This window comes from Ischnura elegans, chromosome 8 (assembly GCF_921293095.1).
Source record: "Ischnura elegans chromosome 8, ioIscEleg1.1, whole genome shotgun sequence".
NCBI classification, from domain to species: Eukaryota; Metazoa; Arthropoda; class Insecta; order Odonata; family Coenagrionidae; genus Ischnura; species Ischnura elegans.
Genome location: NC_060253.1, coordinates 79,786,144 through 79,813,814, shown reverse-complemented (window position 1 = coordinate 79,813,814; position 27,671 = coordinate 79,786,144).

The window sequence follows — 27,671 nt, the reverse complement described above, 5'->3', positions numbered from 1 at the left end:
ACGGTTATAGGGTTTGTCCCTTGAAGAGTGCTCAAGGGTAATAGATAAGGGTTGGAAGCTAACCGTCATGGGTCGCATAAGGATCTCAATCACCTCGCTTTAACCACATATATGCAGATTTCAGTCAGAAGAAGCAACGGAAAAAGTAAATCGAAGCACGATTTATGACGAAATTCATGAATTTTTATAAACAGAGAGATGAGCTGTTGGATTTGCAAGCAATGATGGATCGATTCGTTCACTTATAAAATTTCCCTCTCGCTAAGGGTTTATTACAATTTGAGTTATATTTCCACTCAACTGGTTGTTATATTCTTGACATCCATCTTATTCACCTGATTTGAGTTGAAAAAGGAACAAAAGTAAGTCATATGCATATTAGCCCGACGTACTTTCATCAGGCTAACTAGGGGGCCACAGCAAGAGTTACCTCTGAACAACGGAATCTTTCACGTTAAACTGAGACTGTAGTCAAAGATGTTACAATAGACATATATCATACTGTTGAACGTTTCCTTAGCTGGTTTATGCAGTTGCACGGAAACAAGGCATCCGGGATGGAAATTCTGCGATAATTTCAAAAAATGAATGTGACTTGAGGACATTCAATAAGGCACAATATTCTTTTGAAATCAATACGGTAAGTAAAGTTGAAGGAGAGAAGTGAAGTAGGAGGAATGAGGATAAATGGAATACATGATTTAACCGTGATTAATTAATAAGGAAAATTAGAAAATAGTAGCTAATAAGGAAACACGGTAGAGAGTAGAGTACTACTGTGTTTCATAATTGATGATAATGAAGCACAATATTAATACGATATCACTCGTTAAATTTTCGTGTTGTCAATCATGAAAGCTGGAAAGTCGGTAAAATTTATTTCAATTAGGAAGTAACATAAACGCAAACAAGTCCATTACGAATTCTTCCAAATATTGGCGACACAAACGGTGGATTCCTTGAGAGAATTGAAGTAAGATTTTTCCTGGAAATAGCCAGGGAGCAGTAAGGAAGACCACACTCGCGGGAAAAGGTAGCTATTAGGAGAATGATGAACGCCAAGAGCAAGGCGCGAGTTGCGTTCCTCCGACTCTGTAATGATTTCCTTAATTGAGACGCGCCTTCGTAGCTTTGAGCCGGATATTAACAGGTTCTACGTTTCCTTTCCCACTCATTACCAAAGGAAATAACCTTTAAAATTGCTCTAATTCGACGCTATTTCTTCAATAAATACGGATGCAATAATTTGTTACGAGTACAGTGGTGTGAGAAAATGATTGCTAAGATAGGGAAGACAGATACAAGATGTCCATGTTGGGGGTAATTGACATGGAACTAATTCAAGCACCATAGTAAAAAAATAAACGATGTGCCATACGCGGAAACATGACCTCCCATAACGAACTAGTGCCCCTGGGAACTTCAAGAAACAATTTTGTAATAACAAAAATGTTCCACAACGATTGAGGCAAATAAGAGCAGGGAAATACGCAAGTGAAAACTATTACTGAATTACAGTTAAGCTCCATAGAGGATATCAGTAATTTAAAATTCACATTTTGGTGAGTTTAAGGTTAAATCAATGGCCATTTCAGAATTTCTTTGACAAACAACATATTTATGAGTAAATTTCTCTGAATTTGTTCTTCAAAAATTAATCCTAATCGTTGATCTTATGACCAAAGTCGCGAGCAAAGTAAATCAAAGTCCTTGAGTAGTATGATTAAAATTAATCTTCGTAAACATGGCCTTTCTGTTGTTTCCTGAATCAGGTCACGGCTCCCGGCAGCACCTAACCCTCATCACATTTTACCCTCCACTAAACGCAAAGGTTTATAAATGTTTTCACTCCTTTCATCAATTAACGTTTTATTCTCTAGAAATCCGTTTTTTAGAGGAAATACGTACAGAGAGTATCCTCTGGAAAATGACAAGGGAGTATTTGAGCCATTTGAGGAGTACCAAATAAAGTGTGTGGAATGATAAGAATGATCAACTTATTTAATTAATCACCTGAAGATGATTGAAGGCAGAGAAACTTGGGTCGTGAGACTAATGCGTATTTTTTATTTGGATTTGCAATTCTTGCATAATATCCCGTCGTAAATTATAATCACGCTAAGTGGAGGAATTTTTAAGCAACCATAGCCGCTACGAGAGAGGGGACTTGACCGGTAAGCGACGCGGGGCTGTCCGCAAAACACTGAGGAGGCCACGGACCTCGACGGTGGGGTTGGGAGAGGGGGTAGAGAGGTTGGGAGCAGTCATTCAGTCAGTCAGCTAGCGAGCGGACACCTCATGCATGGCCGCGCGAGTTGACTACGGGAAGTGTATCGCTCGCTCGATGGATGCAAACATGACGTCGCAGCGAAGATTTTCCAATCGGACCATCTTCGGTATCGTGGGAATTCTCGCGGGGACTGCGGTCTGCAGACTCGCCTCAGCGCACGCCCCGTCGCCTCCTAGGATGTTTTCACCAAGGAAACTCCTTATACGGAACATGCGATGGGTTAACTCGTGCGATACCTACCTACTGAGTCCGCCGAGAAAAAAAAATAGGAGACGACAACGCTCCGAAGGTAGCAAGGACTCAATTTTTCGGAGTTTTCGCCGCGAGAGAAAAAAAGTCGGTGGTACCACCTCACTTCCTCCTTCGGTGGACGAAGATTTCCGCTACATAAAGTGAGCGAAACGGGAGATGAAACCAAAAGAATGATAAAAAATGCAATTCATCGCCGGGGAGGGAAAGGTTTTCGTCGCAACAGAAATCTCGGGGATGGTTTGTCGCGTGTGGCTAAGCAAGTGAGAAATAATACCGCGAGGTTTCCCCCCCAAAAGAGAAAGGACGTCTCCAAAGACAATAATATCTCAATATTTCGCCACTTTTTTTAGTACCCGGTGCGACACCGAATAAGTGGGTTTTCGAAAGTTGGTACACCATTATTTTACACCTGAGTGGAACCAAATGCTGCTTTTAAGTTTAAAATTACTGAATTATCGACGTCGAAATGTGGCAGACGGGGGTGAATGCCCTCTACTTTTCAAAGAAAAATATCCTGGAAACACAAATCTTCAAAAACAATAAATATAATATTATCGCTATCCTTCATCAAAAAGAAATAAATTTCAACGATCAAATGAACTTTAAAAACCTGTAGCTGTCTCACACCATGGATAACAGGATTTACAATTAAGGGTTTGGTGCTTTCCCGGGGAATATTGCTGATGAAGACTTCTCTGAAAATCAGTAGGATAAAGATGGCCATTGTTGCCAACGTTTCGATGGCCTTCTATTCTGATTCGCCCTGCAGACAATGGCAGATAATGCCATCGAAACATTGGCAACAATTACCATCCTGACTCGGCTGATTTCCCAAAAAGACTTTCAGATCATTTATTTCCATATTTTATTATCAACAACTACATATAAATTAATGATTTCACATTAAATTAAAAAAATTATTATCTCTATGGCATGATGAATTCAATTCATTACCGGTGACCTACGAGGGGCAGTGATTTTATATCCCTCTCTGTTACTCGCTGAAACATTAATGGGAGCTTCTAGGGAGTGGCATGATGCATTAAATACAACGAACCCATAAAATTTCTCCTCATCTCTCACACTAAGCAAAGCCAGATATTCATACTGCTACAATTGAAAATATATGAGCTAGGTGGAAACAGAGGAGTGAAACCTATTCTCAGATCCTCTAAGGAAATCAAAAGATGACTTTGAGTACAGTCATACGATACGAGGGATCGAGGAGATGAAACACCATTGCCGCCATCAATATGGGTGGAAACGTTCATACGTAAGGGAATGGAGGAGAGAAAAGCAAACACTCGGTTTTGTACGAACGCATAGCTGATGGCTTAGTTTAGGCACAAAAATTACGTAACTTTGAGGCAGAGACATGAAAATTTCCAAAAATGATAGTAGAGAAATGGAAGTACTCTTCTCACATGGTCGAAATGTTTTGTGTTGAAATCTCGAATGTCTTCATAGTCTCACACTCGTGGGGGAAAATGTTCGCCTACGCTTGCATTACGAAGACAAGTTATTCTTAAATACCTTCACGAAGATTATATTTGAACCCACCTGATGATATTTTAAATTGTATAAAGGCGGAGTTAATAGATATTATTCATGATTGGCGGACAGCTTTGTTTATAACAATTTAACCTGGGGAGTGTTGTACTTTAAGTGTTCTCTTAAAAGAATTATATTGGGAATCTAATCCTCCATGAATTTTTTCCAGTTTTCGAACCTGGACCCTGGGAACGCCACAACTATATATCAACCAAAACACCGCCCGATTTCAAGGAAGCGTAACTCCACCCCCCCACGTAAGAGTATCTAATCCTCCGCGCAGCCCGCAAGCGGCATCTTGAAACAAATTCGCTGCCCAGGCCAAAAGGACCTCGACGGGATATCTCGCAGGACACAGGACCAAGGGAGGGAGATAGTGGGAGGAATAAATGGAAGGCCCTGAGGCGGGCACACTTCTTCCAACTTATCTCGACCACACACACTAATTTCCCTACTGGAAGGAAAGCGGGAGAGATGATCCTTACGGATAGCTTCAAGGGATTCAGGAGAGAATGAGAGGGAAGAAGAAGGGACGTATCTTAACGGGGTTGGCCGAAAAAAATTTATATATATCGCCAAGGAAAAAGGACGGAGAGAGGATATTTTTTGAAAGATTTTTTTCCACCCTTCTCAAGAGGTCGAGGGGTATATTCGTGCCCTGGGCGCAGGAATACCTCGGAATGGTTATCAGGAATATATAAGGAGAGAGAGAGGCAGGGGGGGGGTAAAGAAGAGGGTGCCTCAGTAGTAAGGGGAGACGAAATGAAGAGTTTAAGGCCCGAAGGTCCAATGGGGAGGGGGAGGAAAAGATGGGAGAATTGGCGAAGGGGTGGAAAAGAGGTTAGCAACATAGCAATCCCCAATAGTATAAAAAGAGAGAGAGAAGGCCCTGATCTTTTTTCTTTGAGGGGTGGCTGCGGGAGAGATAAAAAAATGAAACGTAATAAATGCGCAGAAATAAAAAAAATGAGGAGCAGGGAATATAGGAAGATATCGCTTTGGTGGAAGGGTAGGGCGAAGGAGTGGGAGGTCTTGGCGGGATATTTGCAGACGGATGCGAAATATAGTAAGATATGTAGAATTACGAAGTAAAAGTAACAGAGGTTGAATTAAAAGGCAATTCTTCATAGTAAAATAGTTATCTTTTCTTAAGTGCCCATATTATTGCCATCAAGTCATTGTTTTCCGAAAGTAATCGCTTCTTTCTCGGTGCAACTCAAAGCTCCTTGGCAGAAAACGTCGTGAACACAGCTTACTTAATCAGTAATAACCATATAATTACGCTAGTCGGACGATTGCCATAATAGCCACGGAATTATAGGTACAATTAAGTAACGAACAAAATACTGCGTACAATTATTGTCGCTGAAAAAGATTTTTTTATGATAAGTGATAATAACTTTACATGTATCAATAGCCATTTTCTTTTCAGTTTTTATAGGCAATAGTAACCAGTTGAATATTTTCAGAAATAAAATAAACGAAGAAAAGCTAATTTTTAATGGCACTCGATCCATCTCTGGAGAGAAGGCTCTGAAGTTAAAAGAATTAAGAGTAATAAAGAACTCGCTCAGAGCTTCAACGAGAAGAGTTCACCCCAGACTAAGCTAAAAACGTGTGAATTTCTCGCAATCAGTACAAGGGGGCAAATTTCTTCCCTCAGGCCACTTCTCGCGTCGAGTTAACTAGCTTTGCATTTGATTTTCCGAAGGCCTCAAGGAGAATATGAATACGGGACTCTTTCACAAGTAGCAAAGCTAAAATGCCACAAGATAACCTCGCTCCATCCATGACAAATAGGCGAAAATAAAAAATGAGTGCGTGAAGAGTTCTCGGGATCGTCACCGGGCCAGGCACTGCATTACTTTCGACGTATCTATGACCAACTCGGCCACCGTCCACGGGACTATGAGTGAAGACCTCATAGCTCTGAAGATAATGGCCGAGTCGGACATCGAAACGCCGGCAGTCCCGCAGTTCCTGACCCGGTGGTGATCCCGAGAGATCTTCACGCAGTCAATTCGCAGGGAAAGCGGTATATCTTTCTTTTAAAAAATTAGGATCAAGGAATATGAGGAAAATATCGTTGCGGGGCTAGGGTATGGTGTAAAGGAAATAGGAGGTCTGGGATATGCAGACGGGGTTGTCGGTGCCCTGGAGGGGCAGCAGGGGAAGGCCATAGGGTCCGCTGCCCCTGACGCGCAGGAGGCCGAGGGAGAAGAAGCTGGAGATGGTGGTGGTGAGGGGTCGATGGAAGAAATCGCGCGGAGTCTGCGCAGATCCGCGCGTCGTGACTGCGCCGGGTGGAGGGGGGGTGTGACCCCTTACTCACCCCCTCCCCCAACACATCCCCCTATTTATCCTCCCCCCCTTCCCGCCCTCGCACTAATATGGCAGTAGGCGTGGATGAGTACTTATATATCTGCCGCTCTCTACATAAGGATGAGTGGTAGTTGAACGAAAATATACAAATACGTCGAAATGCAATATTTTATTATTATCCTGATTATCCGATAGGTGAATTTCTAAAATATATCGGATAAAAATAAGATTCAAACTAAACTACTACCTGAATTAATACTAACTACTGACGTTCAAATCGTGGTTTCGTTATACTACTTTAGCAAATCATTACGTTATACGTACAAATAAACGGATGATTTCTAGTCACCAGAGTAGACTTGAATAATGTGGTAGGCAAAGGCCAACAATGAGATCAAAAGCTAATAAAAAAATAATAACTTATTTTTCTTTACGGATTTTAAATGAATTTCAAAAATCTATCTTCTAAATAACCACGGGAGTGAGAAACTGTTTTGCGGTGGCCAGATGGAAATAAAGGAATCAGTTTTGGAAACAATATTGTCATTTAAGTAGATTATCCGGTATAAAATCCCGATATATCAATACGTAATGATACATATCAGTATGTAATATTTTAGTAATAAAAGACAGTATTTAGGAATCGCCAGAATAAAGAGAGGAATAAATTTATTTTATTAAAAAAGTCTTGACGATGAACCAGTGCACCGGTATTTCTTTCAGCGATATACCCATAGTTTAATCAGTAGTATATAAAAAATATAGTTTCTGCTACACAGTTACCGCATCTAAAGCAGGAGACTTCCTAGGTCGGTGGTAGTTCGTAGGGTAGAAAGGGAAGGAGGATAACTGGGTATTGTAGTAGGGTTAAGGGAGATGGTGAGGTCCAGGAGGGGCTAAACTCCCCCTACCTCCTCCACTCACCCTTCCTATACCTCCATCGTCGAAGTCTCTCGCAAATCGAAGTGTAAGCGATTCCGCTTCAAGTCCCCAGGATATTGCGATGAACGAGTGGAATCAAAGCCGAGGAAAAAATGAATCATTTCGCTTTTTTTTCATACGCTTCTCCCCCTACACTATTCCTCCTTCCACTTTCCTATAGCTTCCCATTAGGCGGTGGGGATGGAGATGAGGTGGGGATGCGAAAGCTATCCTTACGTGGAAGGAGGATGGAAGATTTGGGGGGGGGGGCAAAAAGGGGCGTTTGCAATTTGAGGTTGCTGAGGGAAAGAACGTTAGAACTGTCCCTTTCAGGCGACTCACGGGAATAGCACGAGCACGCCTAAGCGAATCACGATTGCGCTCTTTGTCAAATAGCGGGAAAGATAAATTGTATTCGACGAGCAAATAAAATTTTGGCCATAGTATTATTTTACTTATTTATTCTTTAAGTACGAAATAAATCATTTCAAAGTGTATTCTAGTAATTGGTAATGGAATAAGGATCACTACACCCTGTAGCAGGCTAGTGTGTGGTTTTGGACAGTATTTTTATAAGCAATTATTTTTATTTTTTCCACTATTTTCTATCCTCAATCGCTAAATAAGCATATTTTAATCCAAATTTATAATGATGCTACATGAAGCGGTATTGCCGGAGCCCCCGAAATTTGGTCTCTGCGAAAAGCGAAGTCTGCACCTTCCAAATCAAGACGGATATTTATTTATTATAAACCCTAAGGGAAAATACAAATATATTATTATAAAATTAACTTTAGCCTTCTAGCTTTCTTTGTAGTGAACAAATTAATTAACTCCTCGGTGTCGATGTCAATTCTGCGGTGGATTGACATCAAAGCCAATGTCTTGCCTCTTGCTTCTTCTCCTCTTACACCACGTTAAAGCGACATTATTCGTTTGATATAGAACCATTTTGTTATGCATGATCATTAATAATGAGTGGAAAACAAAGGTAGACTGTCCCTTACGCGAGAGGCAAAAAAATTAACCACTACATTCAGATGGACACTGAATTCGTCGCGTGAAATATTCGTCTTTCTGCCCAAAAATAAATAGCGTTTCCTAAGGAGCCAAAAACCATTCTTTAGAGGAAATTTTTAAAATAACGTCTGAAGACAAATATTCTGCCGGAATTTTCCGTCCAATTCTCTAAAATGCAATCTCCAAATTAAATCTCGCAACAGTCCCGACATGGGCATTAATTCTCTCCGATTCCACCCGGAGCCAACCGAGGTCTTCGCGTCTTTATCGGATCGCGGGCGAAGAAAAAGAGGGAGGAATGCAGAGGAGAAGAAGAGGGTAAAGAATTAGCGACAAATCTCATTCCCTGCATATCCCCCACGAGACGAGAATAATATCCGGAGTAGCGCAGCCTCCGCGCAGCAGAAAGCTCGTTAGCCTAATGCAAACCCTTTTTAGCCCTGCGATCTCTTTCACAACTCACCCTCTGTAAGATGCAGAGCAAAATATAAATATATATAAATACATCTCCTTTCATGATTCCACGGATTAAACAGGGGTAGGATAACCTTTTTGCAAGCAAGACCCCTGAAACATTCCCCCCTCTCTCTCTCTGCACCTTCTTAAGTGCCTAGAAATTTGAGCGCGGGGCAAAAAAGTACGAAAGCAAACAAACATTTATATATATAAAGCTTTTCCAAGGGATTTGAGTGGGAGTGAGGGCTTTAAGCGTTATTATTTGGTGGGTGGTATACCGGAGAAAGAGGGGTCAGAGGAATAAGAACGGGAGCAGGGGGGCCAACATAAGGGTAAACGACATTGGCCTCCGCCCGCGTCTCAAGAGAAAATGGAAGTAGTCGATTGGGGACCCCGCATGGAATGAACGAATGCAATGAGGTTGGAAATTTGAACCTCGTTCCAAATTGTGTGACTCGTAAATTATTATTAAATTTACACGTAATAAATATTTGCAATCTTACTGCTTAAAGGGAATGAAATCGTTCACAGATAGAGATATGGTGAACGGCTTTATGTTCTACGGTGAATGTCAATTACCTTGATATAATTTTTCATTTATTTCAACAACCATATACTCTACCGAGAACATTGCACAGATAAAATAAAGAAAACAAAGTAAGAATATTATGCTTTAAAATATAATAACGCGGAATATTCTAAACACTCGATTTTATAATTGGGAGCGTTGCTGCGGCATCCTCAAATTATTTAAGAGTGAATAACCAGAACAAATTTTTCACAGTAAACACTACCACAAATTGGTCCAGTTATAACAGTTGCTGGGGTCAAGGAGCTTCGATGATGCTGAGGAAAAGGAAAACAACTCATTCGTTGAACTTTCTTGGATAGCCTCATTGGAACTGGCAAACTATAGATGGCGGATTACGCAATGCAAAATTAAAGTAAACACAGGCTCACGCGTATTAAAGATGAAAACTGGGAAAATACGCAAAAACGAGGTTGAGGGACGGACGGGAGAAAAAAAGGAAGCCTTGATGAGTACTGGAGGGGAAGGGAGAAACGCCCATTGGTGGGGTATGAGGGGAGGAAAAGCGCACAAGGGTGGTAAGGGGAGGGTAGAAATGAGCTCTGTGAGAAGGATGAAAAAAAATAAGAGACGAAGCCGGAGAAAAAAGCGGGAAAGGTCCAGAGGCTGCACATGGGGTGGGGCTCAAAAAGGTGGAAGGAGGGAGTGAGCATTCTGGAGCAGAGTCGGCTTGCTGTCGAGTCTGGAAGGGGAAGTTCCCACCCCTACCTCCCCCAAAAAAGGCTCTCGCTATACGAGACAGGATTACCAAAGCATTTCCATAAAGTTCCCATCTTTTTAAGAGAAGGAGGAAGGGAGAGACGGGGGAGGGGAATTGCACGATACTGGACCGTGGGTGGGGATGTATTCGCGGGGGTGGGAGACGGCTTCTTTTTTTTTCCTCGAGGAAAAAAGGATGAGAGGGGGTGGGTAGTTAGCCAGGGGGTTGAGGGGTGGCAGAGCTAACAGGCCAGGCAGAGGACCAATGAGCAAGGGCCAGAAATGAGAATGTATAGGGAAGGGGCAGTTAAGCAGGGATGAGGGGTTGGAGGGAGGGATACATAGTATATGTATATTTATTATTATACGCCGAGCGTTTTATACGTAACGTGTAAGTATACGTTTTTTTTATCCTTTGCAGCTAGACCCCCTCATATCCCAAACGCAGGGAGAGCATGCGTGTGAAAATGAAATGGGAAATGTAGATAACGATGGTGGGCGGGTGGTTTGAGGAAAAGGTTATTGGGAGGGAAGGAGATGAGAAATAAAAGAGGTGATATGGGATTTAGTAGGAAGTGAAGGTAGAATGGAAAAAGTGTGCTTTACTAAGAGGACTGTGGTGATATAAGTATTGCGCAATGACGGTGCTCATATGCGAAATCGTTAGCTTAGTTATTCGTAAGGGACAATAGGGATATCATAACTACATGAAGAGAATTCTACAGAACTCATCATTTGTCAACTAGGGCGGAGAACCACCAAACTGTAAAAGAATACGAACCACCCCATGAAATATTTTAATCTGTCAGTATCATTTTCGCATTCCAAGAACATGGGGTGAGATAAGTAAGTTTGATTCAAATTTGGAACACTGAAGAATGACCAATCAAGTTATAGCTACACATCCTGCAATGCTGAAATGCGTTATATTGATGCCTATGCATAATACTAGGACTTTTTGCTTCGCTATGTGGCCAATTTATTTTTGAGCCGTGGTGCATTTCAGTCATCTCATCAATGATATCCACATAGCAAAACCGACCACATAAAGAACAATCCTCATTTAAGAAAGACTCTCTAGAAAGGACAAAATGTCCCATCTTTCAACACTTTCTCCCGCTACAGTATTCTTTATTTCTTCAATCGATCGGCCATTTCCAATGACCAAGATGATGCAAGAGAAACGAGACAGTACTGACTCAGCCCGGTAAAATATCAGTACCTAATTTCAAAGATAATTTACCAGTGAAGCTCTTACAATAACGAACACTCCGGTCGGCCAATGACCAAGATTTGATATTGCAGGAGGACAGTACTAACTCAGCCCGGCACAAGATCAGTAATTTTGAAAGATAATTTACCAGTGAAACTCTTCCAATAACGAACACCGTGATCAGCCATTTTAGCGAGTGAGTCATGTTCGGTCAAATCCCGACTCCCTTTTTTTATTTCCGTCGCCATAAATCTCGATGTATCTAATAAATGCAGGGGAGGAGGACGACCTGAGGGAGCAGTAAAGAGGATAGGGCGGGAAGAGCGAGGGGGGGACGCTAATGCCCTTAATGTCTTTTACTGCCGCGTGACGTAAATAAGAAATAACGAATCCGTAGGAATAACACCAATGAGAAATATTGATTATACTATTCCTAATATCGCATGAGAACCGTTCAGGCAGGGAAAGAATCGATAAATCAATTATTCCTCAGAAATGCAGACAAGTCCTAGACTTGCAGTTACGAGTACCGGCCCTTATGAGAAGGTAGGATGGGTATTCACATAGTGCACCGAAATAAGCAAAAGAGTTAGGCTGCGATATCATCCTTTTCCTACTGGTTTACTTTTCATTCAAACCTATTTTCATGCCTAATTTTATGTTTCTTGACGGATAACTAAAACAATTCAGTTTTAATTTAATAATAACCCTGAGAATGAACTAAGAGCATTTAGAGGTCCTGAATAATGAAGGACTTCAAAATACTTCTCAAATCATTGACGATTATTTTGTCGTATAAGATGAAAATGAGCTCACATAGGTATACTGCAATAACCTTACATTGAAACCCAAAGAGAGCACTTTTTCCAGCAGAAACGGGATAAAATTGAAACTTGCATAAGATAATAGAGTATCTACAAATCTATCGAATTGTGTCATAAACTCGAATATCGAATAGAGTATTGCCCTTTGCCTCCAGTTGACTTACCTTACATCGGCTCATGAATAAACCGAGTAAAAGGAAATTGCAAATGGGCGGTTAGGATAGTGCAATGCTTACATTTTAAACTTATATTGCTACAAGGTTATGGGTGAATGTGTATTAGGTGACCTTTAGTATTTAGAAAATGAAGCACATTGAGAGAGGTTAATCTTGGAAAATATCCAAAATATCAAAAGACCAATCGTGCACCCCACCGAATTATTAAATGATAGCAAACGTGTGCTGAGGAAGTTAAAAAGTCAAAATGAGGTGATGGGTTAGGATATAAGTAGTCAGTCGTAGCACTGGGACGGCGAGGAACTCTTAAGAAGGATATGAATCATTACCGAGAAACGGGGTGGACGCTTTGCAATATTCACGGAGAGGGAAAGAATATATATAACAACATGGCGCGTGGGTGACTGGGAGCAGGAAGACGGTGGTGGCAGTGGGTGAAGCGGCTTGAATGGGGAGCCAAAGGGGAGAGAAGCGAGCGTGGACAGCGAGAGAAAATGGCGGACTGGGACGAGAGAAATATAAAGCAGGGAGCCAAGTCTCGCGAGCGAATGGGGAAGAGTGAGCCTTCACTCGAATCACGATGCAATGGCCTCGCCGTTAACAAATCTCCATTTCGGTGAGTCATTCACTCCCACCCAACCAGCCCGTTGACAGTAAACTTTGAAGTTTTTGCAAATGTTTTTGCCCTTTGAAGTTTGCGTTGCTGGAGTCAAATGTTGTTTGTATGAAAAGGAAGCATAAATTGAGCAAAATAATAAAATTCCAGATCGATGCACTGATTTTTCAAATTTCTTTAAATTTTTAGTGAATATATTCTGTTTCCACCAAACTGGAATTATTGATTTTCTCTTCTTTCTATTTTTAAAAATGAAATCGCCGTTGTGAATTCGTAAATCATTTTTTCATTACTCCCTTTTTTATTTGAGAATTAAAACATTAAAACTACAGCTTGCTAACTTAAGATTAGAGGAACGTTTAGACACAGGAAATACGAGTGCGTCTTCACTTTTGAGCACAGTTATAAAAACTAGATAGCGTAAATAGATAAGTCAAAAGATGGCGAGCGTCTATATAAGAGCGTCTGATTCCAAACGTTTCGTTTACAGTTTCCTCTGTCTCCCTGGTCGCTACCGCACTTCGTTTGTTTTTTGGAAAGTTGTTAAATACTAGTCTCATTTGCTGGATAGAGGGAGGAAGAGAATCCATCATTGAATCAATTGCATTACGTTGGCCATCCTAAACTTAATAATTGTTCACTGATGAAGCATAAACGTACATGGCATCCGCTCAGAGTAACTCAGTAATGGCGGCGTGGTGATCGTCTTGGGATTGTATCGCAGCAATATACCCGTTTATGAGAGATTTTTAGGATTATCTTTACAAGGGCATCCTGTCTGACAATTACCGTGATTCTATGCATATGTCTCAGATTGAAAATAAAATCTCCTAACCAACGTGTCCCGTAACTGCAACCCCCGAGTATTTTATGTAACAGAAAATAACACTAACGGGCTGTTTAATCTTTAGCATTATTTGAAGTGAAGCTGTCTATTACTTCAATTTACATAAAAATTTAGTATTTGTAAAGTATATATTTATAAGTTCAACAGATCCAGGCTTCAATTGGTGGAAGTTAGACACATTTAAATAAATAAAAGATCGTAGCACAAGTTTTTTTACTGCGTACAACGCGTTTGGGCTCGCTGAGCCATCATATGGTACAAGACCAAGAAATGTCAATTTTATAGAGTCACGCGGTTTACATTTCGGTCTCAGCTAGTACTACAGTTTTCGACTACTGCTAAACAACCTTCAGGGCTCTGTTTATATTTACCCTGAGACAAGGGTGGGGCAAGAGGCGGATAAAAGGAAAGCGAAATGTATAAGTGTGTGTTCCAGGGTAAAGTAGAGGAGGGAAGAAATCGAGGTAGAAATATGAAGAGCAGGAGAAGAGGGAATGGAAAATTGGGAGCGAGGAAAAATAAATTGAGGACCGATCCGAAACGGCTTTGCTTCAGAAAAAAGGGACTGATGAAAAAAAAGTGTACATTGGTGAGAGTGAAGGGAGGAGGAAAAGGAGAGGACAGCTTTGGTGGAACGGGGGGTAAATTCAGGAGGATGTGGAGGGTTTAGGCACGGATAGGAGAGAAATAGTTGAGGGTGTGGGGATGGAAGAGGGAGTACGGCAGGGTTTGAGAAGCAATAAATAAGAGCGTACACACAAGACACGAGATATGGGGGCTGGGCATTACGTGAAATATGTTTTTCCTTTCATATTTTTTTTTCTTTATTCACATACATGCTGCTATGTATACATACACGCATGTATGTATCGGGCAGATGATTCCAACCCCATTTTTTTCGCTTCCACCCCTCTCTCCAAGTCTTTTTTTCATCTAACCAGACCCCTTCTAGGTGTCTCCCCCAATGCCCGCATACAGCCAAGCCTCTGTTACATGCATTCGGCCAAACCTTCGACGGCCATCTTAAGTTTTTCTCTCTTTTATCTGCCATATTGATGAAAACAAACTTGTAGCCCGTTCCTGATTGGACGCCGATGCGTGTTTGCTCCCCTTTCTTCCTGTCACTACCGCTCCGACCCATGGAAGTCCAAACGAGACATCGCTCCATCCCAGACACAACGGGGGCGCGATTTTGATGGAAACTTGAGAACAGTTATTTCTCTCTTTCGCCGAAAGGGGGGGGCAAGAAGCAATGCGTCAACGACAAAAAACGAACGGGACGCGGACACAATCGCCACCGACTGGTGGGTGGGACCCCTAGGGAAAAACGAATAATGACGTGGAGATAAGCATATCTCACGAACGGGTTTATTTCACATTTTGGCCTGATGATAATGGACGATGACGACTCTGGCTTCGCTTCGTACCATGTACCCACGTCATTTCTGTCGCCGTTGAACGATAATGAAGCCAATGTGGAGGGTGTAGACTTGAATGGACCATAGACTGGCTTCCTATTAAACCTGCCATTTTAGATGTTCCATTTATTCGAACCAATCGCGACCCCGTTACAATTCGTACCTTCTTATTCAAAATGAGCGTCAACCATTGAATACGTTATAAGCATTTAAGAGGCCATCTAAGTAAAATGAACCACAGTCCTATCAGGGTGAGGGAAGAAAAATATGTGATCTGAAACTAGAATAAATCAATGCATGGGCAATATGGCGGATAAATTTGTCCATTTCCAGGACAAATAAAATTATAAATACCATCTCTCCGGGGAAAGTCTTCAGCGCAACCTTTTAATAGTGATACCAGGAATGAAAGGAAAGATCATGCTATAATTAACAGCCGATAGATGCCATTTCCATGAGGTAATACAAAGACTGAATACTTAACATGTAAATATTGATGATAAAACTGATGGATGTAAAACTTCATTCGTGAATAAAACGATATAGACAGAGCATCTGCTCGAAATTCTACTCATTCAGACACAATCCACGAAAAGAGATAATCCATTTTGCCTATTTATTCTGCGAAATGGAATTTGAATTGAAAGGATAAAATAAAAGAATGTCGATTTGCTGTTTTTGAAGCCAGATTACTCTGTTTTCCCTACCTATTCCACCAAGAGTTACCCTGTGATGTCAACCAATGTTGATAGCAAACATTCTTCTTCCAATTTTCCATTTTGAAAATGCGAATTCCCAAGACTTTAGGCTGGTTCTAGGCAGAGGAATGTAAAACGTTAACTGCATTTCAAACCTAAGGAATCAATGAAAATCTGTGGTGCCTTCCACATGATAATGATATAAAATAATATTACCACCAATAATTTCTCAAAATCTTTTAGTTAATACATTACCCAATCAAGGTGGTAAATGGTAAAACAACTACCATACCTGGCGGCTGGAAATCTCCTGAGATTACCTATGTTCCCCATTGTATCACCTGTTTCAACACCTTCACCAACTATGTTCATGTTGTTTAACATAGCTAAGTTACCAAAAAGGAGTTTACCTCCATGAAGAGCCGCCGCTGATGGATATGGAAATTTTACCATTTGGATATTTCATTAAAGTTTTACCATATGACAGGAACGTAATTTCACCGACATCAGTTAAATTAGCTAGTTTTCTAGACTAAACACTTTCGTGAGGCGGTGAAATACCAAAATAATTAAGAGGATAGGAATGTAGACATTAGCTTGTCAAGAGAGAAATCCAAGACGTATATATAGATTATTTTATTAACATAATTTTGCAAATAACAAAATTAGCTGGGAGGATTCAAAATCCACACTCTTTTTACATAATTCAAGTCCAAGTGCCTTTTATTGTTTCAGAAACGAAACATACAGAACTCTATGGGCAAAGTGTCTTTATAAGTAATCCTACGATCCTTTTCGTCACTAGATAAAAAAACATACACATGTATTCCGTGGCACTATTGAAACGATAAAAACAAGTGTAAATTCACAAATGATATAATTATGTACAGCAAAAAATCTTCCTTGTGAGAATGAAGTCCTTTTTCCTGTCACTCAAGATGATACAGGCAAAGAATGAAAACGTAATCATCAATTACCTAACATTTGAGCTAAACATAAATTGGGACTTATTTTTGGATAGTAATAATAATAATTTCACATATAAACGAGCCAATCAAAAAATCATCGTCTTGTTTTGGCTTGGCAAATATTACATATATATGGTATATGAGCTACAAAATATTCTACACGTTTTTGTATAATATAGAGGCCATCTTTCTTATCATTTCTTTTTTTAACAACTATGATGCGAGGTGATTTAGTCGGTCACTACCGACTTTAGAAATGCGTTTATTTAACACTTACACGCACACACACTTACGCACACACATTAGAGTTCGTGTGAATTATCATATGTGCACCCATTAAAACTTTTTTTAATATCAACTACGGTTTTTTTATGTATAATAATTAATTTAAAAAATTATCACAACACATAGGTTAGAGAGAAAAGGAATCGGCACTTCCTGATAACCTTTCCAACACGTTTTTTACGAGCAAACGATAATCTCGATAAAGAACTTATCCCATGTAACACAAATAATAATAATAATTACACAAAAAATTATACACAGCTGCAACAAAATTAATGTACATAACATGAAGTATACTTGATTAGAGTCTGTTCTCTAATAAGAAAAGAAATAAAACTTTAGTCCACAGAATTATTTTCTTCTCGCTATAAACAAATCCCACCAACTCATATTTAATGTTTATTCACAATGCACTGAAACTTCACCGTATGCACTTTATAATGTTTGAAATAAAGTCCTTTTTGCGTCACTATGCCCCACTTATCCGTAGCATTTGTAGCAACGAATGAAGCATGACTATCACTGGAAAAAAATTCTTCTCTTTTCAACAGTAAGGTAGACGTAAATTTATAACCACACAAAACAAAAAATAATCAAATAAAACATGAAAATTGGAAAACGAAAATAAAAGAATGTATACAGAGGGTTGTACAGAGTTCATAGAGAGAGATAGTTTTAGATAATAGGACAGATTTTATAGATATAGATTTTAAATTTATAATTTGTACTCTTTGATTTTTTTCTTTAGGAACATTGTTACATATTAAAAGAGTTACCCCTTTCCTTATTATAGCTCTCTCATAATAAATTCAAATTTTGAAAAGAAAAATATCTGAGGGTAAGGTTTGGTAAGGTATTAGGTGAGGACGGGAATAAAAGGTGTTACCAAAAAATAAAAATTATAAAAAAAGAAAAACATAATTTAAAAAAGAAAAATTGCTGAACTAACGTTCCTCCTCATTCTATAATCCCACCCGTTACCCTTGCCAAAGCATCCCATGATTTTATTTTTCAGGAATTCAAAACTTTCCTATAAATGCTCTCTTAAATAATGCCATTTTCCATCAATTTAATGAATTTTCAGACATTTATATGGCGCAGCATATACATTGCTTAAAAATCGACAATTGGGCGCACAGATACACTCGCTAATGTGTGTGCTTTTTTGTGTGCATAAGCATCCATTATCATCTCCACAAATACTCGGGTTAAGGAAGTCACAGCAAATATTTTAGGAACAGGTTGTCAAGAAGGATGAGAGGAAATATAATCCCAAATCGGATTAGAGGTCTCTATATCGCATAAAATACGACCTTACAGGTTATGCTTTCAATTATGACCTTTAGTTCATACAATTATTTCTTTTCAATAATCGTATCTTCAAAAAAATATGCATATATTATCATAGGATAACGTAATCCATATAGCTATGCTTCATTTTCAGTAAATACCGTGCTCATTACCGTTCTATAAGGGGTACATTTTTTTAAACTACCAAATGGACATAATTTTTCCAATAAAACGACAGAATCCCTCAACAATTTATGCGTAAGATCCATTGATAGCATCAACCGAACAAAAGTCATCGGTAAGCTTCAGAATCAGAAAGGTAACTTCTAGTTGCTTAGAGTACGTATTACACCAAAACAATCATCAACACCTAACAGGTAATTGGTAAATCTCGTTGATTTTTCTACATTAAAATTGTTTCATAGTGAATCATCGTTTATTTTCACGCCCTACCTCAGAGATCGGGTTCCAAACAATGCGTCTCCACGCTAAGTACCATGAAGTTGTTTCGATAGATGGTTAACCAGCAGTACGAAATTTTCCTTAATGATCGTCTGTGTTCCTTCAAACGAAATGAAGAATTCAATAGCTTCTTGCCCGATCATATTGGCCATTTTTAAAGAAGAGAAAATGGAGGTTAAAGGAAATGAGTAAAGAGGTACTGACCTAGGAGATTGATTCAAAACAAGGGCCTCTGGTGCTTTTTGCAACTACCAAAAAGAAAGAAGTCTAAAAATCATATCCTAATTTCCCTAAAAAAATAAGAGTGCATATTTCAAATTTCTTCCAGGATGCAAATACGCCAACGCAAACATTCAAAATATTATTTTCCGGGTGTTACATAAAAACCTGAATTGAATAGCAAACTAAACTAAATTTTTTTAACCAAGCTATTTCATATCTACCTAAATTGAAGAGCTGAAGCTAAAACAGATTGAGTAGTACATCCCTAACATTATCTCAGTCTCTAAACTCAAAACCTATATTGACGCGATGGACTAAAAAAATAATATGGCACTTGAGACTTGAACTCCATCCTCAGAACCAACACCTTTATCATGTTTACAACAATAGATGAAGTTCATCACGTTTATCAAGGTAAATGGTAAAAAAAAACTTAGATTTGTTGGGAACTTAGATGCTAAAACTTGCCATTATTTTTTATATAGAAAGTATAAAAGCGAAGAACAATTGACTAACAATATATCCCCGCACCCTTTATAGTTTATTCTCACGTCTAAAACTGATCAAATGGTTCTTCAGTATTTCGGAATCACCCATTTTAATTTAAGTCAAGAAAAAGATCTGACCCATACTCAGCCTACATAAGAAGTACGGCCATGAATGAAGGTGATCTGAGAAGTCCCATGATCCCATGAACATGCCAACTTCAGTGCCTTTTGACAGAGAGGAGTATAGTAATGTTTGAACTCTGGGAAATACCATTTCAAATGCCACTCTGAATGAAAATGAGCGGGGACGCCAGGTAGGACAATCGTTTCAAGTAAACGGGAAGAAAATTCCATCCACTCCTCACAAGCTTGGAGAAATAATAAGAAATAAACCTACAGGTGTATCCACTACAGTTTTTAAGCTGCCACTCGTTCTGACAAACGGTATTTAAAATTCATATTCAAAGATGGAGTTCACTTCGCCGATAATGACGCCTATGGGTTGAAACTTTTTTCTAATGCTATAAATTTAAGTGAAGTAATAGTATCGGGCGTGGCTAGGTGGAAATCATGTATCGTAGGAGTTGAAAGAATAAAAAACTGCTTTCTCCACAAGGTGACTTATTTTTTCCGACCATGATTTCGTTACGGCGAAAAATTTTCAAAGTAAAAATTAAAATTTCCGCTTCTCAATGTTACGCGGTAACGAATCCATGGTCGGAAACAATTAAATCACAACGTTGAAAAAGCGAAGTTATTATTCCTTCAACTCCTGCTATTAATTTAAGCATTTTAACGTTATTTTTTCCTTGTTTATAATTAGCATCATACTGTGACGCTCGAAATGATTTAATTCATCGGGTGTTGAGCTTCCCGGTGGTCGGGTAAAGAGTACAAGCGAGAACTTAGCCGGTGAGACAAGAGGAGCAGACAGGTGACCAGTCAGCGGTGGCGATTTGCCTTCCGGAGGAGTTATCTTGGCGAGACGGGTCGGCAGTTCTTTCGCGCCGTACCCCAGACCGCCCACCCTCAGCGAGAAGCATCTCCATGGGCCCACCAAAGGCGCCCCTCAATCAAAGCCATCACTGCGCCGGACCGCGCGCTCGAGTAGCAAAGTTCCCTAATCTTTCCACCATCTCAGTGGACGCCGGTGCGAGGACAAGAGACAAGTCAGGCGATCATGAGAGATATGGTCAGAACTGTCCCTGTTATTACTCCTCAGCATCCTACTGGACCGAAACAGAGGGCGAAGAAGCTGAACAAGGCCTCAAGAAGGTAGGAAGGGAAGAGTTTAAAAAATAGAAGTTTAAAAATACTTGAAAAAAATATAATAGGAAAAAAGAAGAGAAATTTTTTAAGTTATTTTTTTTAATATCTCGCCACATCCTCACTGCTCAAAGCATCCTACCGCATGAGATGTTTTCGGAAAGGCTTGAAGAAGGTAGTCAAGGCGGAGGACGCTGAGGAAGAACAGTTCTACTTTTAGACCGGACCCCCACCACCTATGCAAGTTCTTTTATTTTTTTCAGTTTTTATTTCCATCCCACCCACCCAAACCCGAGGCGTGGGCATCTTGGGTAGGCTGTAAAAGGGGCGGGTCTCCTCGAGTTACGGGGTCCAGGGAGGTAAGCATCGGGAAAGCAGGTAGGCGGATGGGACGCTTAATCGCGGGACCATCCCCCATGGAGAAAAGAAACGAATAAAAACGGGAAGGATTGAAAAATTTTGATGGCGGGCTCGTGCACAACGACCGGCACAAAAAACCAGATAAGCGCAGAACCAGTGGCTCAAACGGTTGAGTCGTATAAAGGGGTGGTAGGCAAATAAGGCAAAACTTTGAGAGGAGAGGGTAGTGCCTGGGTGGTGGTTATGAGAGGAGGGCTGCGTAAGAGAAGGTAAAAAAAATCGACCGAACCTTTTTTTTCTGTCGCACTTCCACGGTGCGGATGTTGCTGGCTACATATGCATATCATGACGACGAAAGCCCACTAGATAGGGAAACATGGATGAAGGGGTTTTGAATCTAACACACACACTCCGTGCCTCGTGCCGGGCTGAAGGACCCAAAAACCGAAAGGTTTTTAAGGGAATATGGCACAATGAAGAGATTTCGTGAGGAATACATTTGTGGGGATCGGTGGGTGAGCCGCGCATATACTTAAGTGGCAATACGCGAGATGCAAAAAAGGGTTTGGTAGGTAGTAGGTATGGCTTGGCTACGGGTGGCTCATTTCCCTACGGCACGCTTCTTTGTGCACCGGAGCACCTCCGCGCATAGCAAATGAGGGCGACGGTGGCGCTGCATTCGGCATGCGGGCGAAATTATTCGTCGTGTGCCGCGCCCACGAGACGAAATCCCTTAAGGAACCCTTTTTAGGGTATGCACCGATTGGTTAACCCCGATGTTCGTGGGTTGGAGGGACGCGTGGTAGAAGAGCATGCGCCCGGTGCGTAGGGCAAACAAAGTGCATGGGTTCCTCTCCAATATTCCTAGACTCCGTTTTTGCATGTTTCATCATCATGGGAAGGGGCAGACCGAAATCAACCGCTTGACAGATGGAACCGAACGTGCATATTTATTTCGTCAAGGGCCTCTGAGGTCTTCTTTAAGCTGCACGCGGCTGTTTACCGTAGGTTTTCTTTTAACGAGGTTGGTGCCGCGCGCGTGCCTAGACTGAGTCAAGGGTTGTCTTTACCATCTCGTGGATCACCTGGGAGAGGTTTGGTTCCCTGAAATTCGTGGAGAGGTGGGTGACACTACGATTGAGCAGGAGGAAGTCGCATGTTGCAATCTACCTTGAATGTACCAAAGAAAAAAAGCTCTCAACTCCCCTCAACGTATTGTGATCGTACGAACTAAATATGCGAGGCCATTGATTTCGGAAAATATCTTGGTATAGCAGCGAAAACCGTAAACGATACATTACTATTCAGCATATAGATAAAATTCAATTTAAAGACTTGCCGAAATTAAATCCCTATGTTAGAATTTTGAAAGTGTTACGAGACCAAAAACCCCGAAAAATTACTCAAAGGTTTCCTAAATATTTAAAAAAAAATTAAAAGCATGTTTCATCACACCCTACGCAACTTGCTTCCTAAAAGCCATCATGTTCTTTGGGTTTTCACCATTTTGATAAAGATGACAGTCTACAGACAACAGCCAACGCGATGAATGCCCTCAGAAAATTAAATCTTCCAGTTCCAATGCTAGTGTAACTTTATAACATATTCCAGCCCAATTCCTTTTTGCCCTAATTACTTAACACAAATTTAATAAAATTATGTCATTAATTTCTATTGCTACTAATCACTCTCCTAAAAATCTAAAGGAACATGAGGTTAAACTACATTTTTGGGAGTAGATAACTAATTTCTTTCTTTGTCATGAATTAAACGCCTGTTGCTAGCCGGCGACAATGATAAATTCAATCCACCTCACCATTTTTATCATGAAAATACGCACAAAATTTCATATTGCCATTGCAAACATAAATAGCACGGCTAAACAAAATCAATAGAGATCTAAACCAAAAAGGTTAGTTCTATGTTAGTAAATCAACCGACAATTCTACACATTTGAAAATAAAAAGAGTATTGAAATAATTAGTAGCCTGCATGTAGGTAGAATGAATACTACGAGTGATCCTTGCCACCACAAGAAAATGAAAATAAATAACAGCAAGTTACGTGGATGCGTTCTGCCAATGGAAATGTATTGAAGCCAACAGACACCAAGGAAAAAGCGCGCACCCTATAGACTTGAAGCATAGGTAGGTACTTATTTTAACCAATATACATTCATACACCAAAGAAAAAAATGTTACATGAACTCTTTTTCCTCAGTTTTAAAGCTCCTTACCAAATTAAACAAAAGATAGAGAGAATCCGTGAGAGATATTTGCGTAAAACACAAAATAATGACTGAATGTTTACAATGGGAATGCAAGGTGGGTTCAGAATGATTGGGTGGAATTATGGGCAGAAAATCGTGAATGGAGGTGATTAGTTCAATGAATGGGGAAGAATGAGATGATGGGAAATGACTGCAATTATAATAAAATTTTGATTGAAATGCATACAATTACTCCTAAATTATCCGTCCCAGTAGGGACCGGACTAAATAGTAATTAATAGTCCGAATAAGGATAATATGCGGCTATTTGCAATTAAAGTAGACGGCTAGGCTCGGCATTCTACTATAGCACTTGAATGTGTGTCGATACATTCGACTGGTTGAGGTAATACCATGAAGAGGATTTAATAAGGGCCAAAAACTAATTTTCTAGGCAGGGAATTGATTGTTTTCATTCAATACCATACATAAATGAGAAGAGGATAGCAGGTATTTAGTTTTGTAAAGTAGCCTTTCATATTTCGCATGGCAAAAACATCCGGCCAAACGCATTTTCGATACCTTCATGTTTCCAAATTAATATATTGATAATAAATGTAAACTAACCCTTCTAGCATAGTTTCAAAACCACACCACTTTAGAAAATTCAATAAATGAGTAGTTCTCCAAACATTTTCTTTACGTGCAGACTCCTCTAAACAAAACAACTCAGCCAAAAATACACTATGAATGTCGCTAAAATGTTTCCAACATTATGCTCAGATTAACCTAACTTTGAAAACCTAACTAAGAAATATGCAATTTATAGGAAGAGGGGAAGATGTGACCATCACGGTTTTGTGGAAGGGGTTGGTAGCGGGGGAGGAGACAGGAACGTCGTCCGACTGGAGAGCAGGGTAATGCCAGCGCATGTGTGACGTCTATGAAAGAGCGCATCTTCCCCTTCCATTTTTTCTCTCTCTCAATTCCTCACTTTATTTTTTTCCTCAAGGTACGCAGTCTGAAGGAAAGATTGCGGCTACCCCACCACCCTCCTTTTAAACTGCGACGCATGCGCAGTAAGGGAATGAATCAGCCTCCCTTCTCCTTGTCCCTCCTAGATGCCATCCCCTTTTATACATTGTAGCAAGCGGCGGCGGCCTCCCTTATCGGTGTATTACAACGCCTTCCTCCCTACCCCCCCCCCCCCCGCGACTCCTTCCAAAGCTAAAGCCGCGACATTCTCCAGCCCATTAGGTCGTGCCCTAGGGCGCAAAGACTGGAGGGTTGATACTAGCTTACATCCCCTGGGGTCCAGGAGACCACACATCTTCAGCTTACGCGTTAATGTATGCACGCACTTGCTCTTATCCAAGTCCACCCTCGCGAACAAGGCATCCCGAACTCATGCCTCCCATTCTTATGTAAAAAATGGCAATTTCTCATGCAAAAAATTTGAACACATTTTCGAGGAATTAATTTTTTTAAATACTGGTGCAATTCTTCCTATTTATTCACAACATATCCTGTATGCAAGGGTCGGTTAACAACCACAACACGTTGGCCAGGTAGATCAGGTGTCTGAAATTATTCCACGCTTCCTATGCTATATTTAATCTTTATTTACTTTGAGAGCAATTCATTAAATTACATTGTAACGATTATGAATAGCAGGCGGCACATATCATAGCAATCTAAGATTTATGATATCTCCATAGCTCTGGCTCTGGCTTTAACAACTTTTAATGTCACTTCTAAATCTCACAGAACACAGACTATTTCAGATTCTAAAAATATCATTTAGAGGTGTAAAAAATAAATTCTGAAGCAGAATTAAGATTAAAAATGACTTTATACATTTCTGGAGCATTACTTGAATGGTATGCCTGATATATTTTCTAGGTGTTCCAGAATAGTGACAACAGTTCGCATATACGCATATTGGAGACACATCTCTAGGTACTCGCAAGCATAGGATATATTCAACTCACACTACACGCACGCATATATTATGACGACGAAGGCTTCGGAGGGGGCAGAGGGAATCTTTAGACCATCCTTTCCCTAGGTTAGTCACCCTTATCTTGATGGAAAAAAATGCCCCAAAACATCCAACCACCCTCCACGAAACCTTAAGGGTCCCCTTTTTTAAGACATCTCGCAAGATTTGCACGCGTTCCTACCCCCTCCCACCCTTCATTTTCCCACCAACCCCCTTCCAGCATCGCACAAATTTTCCCCTCATACGCCACCGCCTAGGCCTCATACCGTATTCATGGCGAACGGGGCCGCATTATGAAAAACGCCGTGGGAGCGGTGGGGTGGGGGAGAAAGGCAGGGAGGTGGGTGGGGCTGGCGGCGATGATTTAGGGGTGGGTCCCTGGACGGACCAAGGGGGGTGGTGGAGGGCGGCCAAGAAGGGAGAGTGCATGGGGGTGGAGAGTGAGGTTACGTATGAAGGCGGGAAGAGACGGGAAAACGAAAGACGGCCATGCCATGAATTCCACCCTAGCTACTTTTGGACAGGTGTTAATACTTGTGCCAACACTATTTACGTTTATTAGTGTCCTGGAGTGTAGATCTTGCGAATAAAATTTAGGCCAATGTTTCGGTACATTATTTTAACTAAATCAGGACTTTTTTGCAATGAATATAGTTTGATTATTGATTATCTGTAATAAACAAATCATATTCATCGCAAAAAACCCTGATGAAGGTATAAAAATACACCAAAACGTTGGCCAATAATTTTGAATTTGATTCCTAAAGACATATACTTAAATACACAAATCAACGCTAACAATTGAGGTCAAAAGAAAAAATATCAACAGTGATTACTTTAACCCTCATTGCAGTTCTATGAAGTAAACTAATCTAACGATTTCGTTGATCTCTCCATCTTCCGGGTTCTCGCCGCGTCGGTTGTCAAAGGTCAAACAACAGTTTCGCCGGGATTCCACCAGGCATTTTCAGGTCGACGTAGACGGAACACGGTGAAAGCCCGGTACATGGAGAGATCCACGAATTCAGAACGCCAAGGAAAACTACGAGCCAACATATAATAAAACTATTACAAAATACTTGCGTTTTGAGCTAATTATGACACAGCAAATGATAATGCATCTTAAAATTGAAACGTATATCATGAATAGGAGATTTTTAATTCTAAATCTTCCAGGATTATGTTTTTTTAATAACTTATGATTCACTTCAGGACCTAAAATGGACAAATTGATTATGAGAACTTATAGCAACTACGAAGGAAAATCTCCAACCTCAATGCTATGAAAAAGTCTCAACCTACCTCCATTCCATCACATGCTACAGACAACAAAATAGTTAGCCCTCTCATTCGCCACCATTAGGAACGCAGTGAATATCTGCGCAAAGGGACCATGAAGGAGCGGAAATAAATAAGCCCGCGGTGACACTGAAGGAATGAGACCCGAAAATTTATACCCAGGCTGAGAAGTACGACGTAATTTTTTCAAATCTATTCCGGGCCTTTACTTTGACGAGTAGGGCCTCCATGGATGGAAAGTTCGTGTGCCGAAGGGACCCTCGCGCGTGGCTTTAAGAAAGGTAAGGTACTTTGCATAGCGGAGGTTGCGCGGGTGAATTTGCCATCGAGGTTCCGACTCGCGACTCCGGGTCTGATGGCACGCGCCTATCCAGAAAGGATTCCGTACCCCGATCGCGAAATTTGCATTCCCCTGGCACTCTCTCACCGGGCCCGTAGGAGAGAGCTACTGATGGTGTTTTGCATACGAGCGTGTGACGGTACCCAAAGGGTTCTCCTAGGCACGCGCCTGCGTTTTGTTACGCTCGTGCGTCGGCACGCGGGAGGACCTCGGGATACGAATGCGGTCGCAGACGCCGAGGTAAGAACGATACCCGAAGGGCGGTGGTGATGTGAGTTGTGGGTATGTGATGCTGAAGGCTTTTTAAGCCTTTCGGGAACGAGAAGGGAGTTGCCAGGTAAGTGAAGGAATGGTTCGAATGAGGGTGACAAATTCTTCGCCGGAGTGATGATTCCGACGTGTCAGCCGCTTTGCCTTCAGTTCCGACTAACTCGTGCCCGTCGTGAGTTGGCGCGATCGTTGATATGCTAATCGGACAGGTATATGGGCACGCACACTAGCACAACGTGTATGGTCTCACGGAGCATCTTCCGCGGCTGAAAGCATCAAGATGCCCTTCTTAGCCAATGCATCTCACGAGAATGCGTT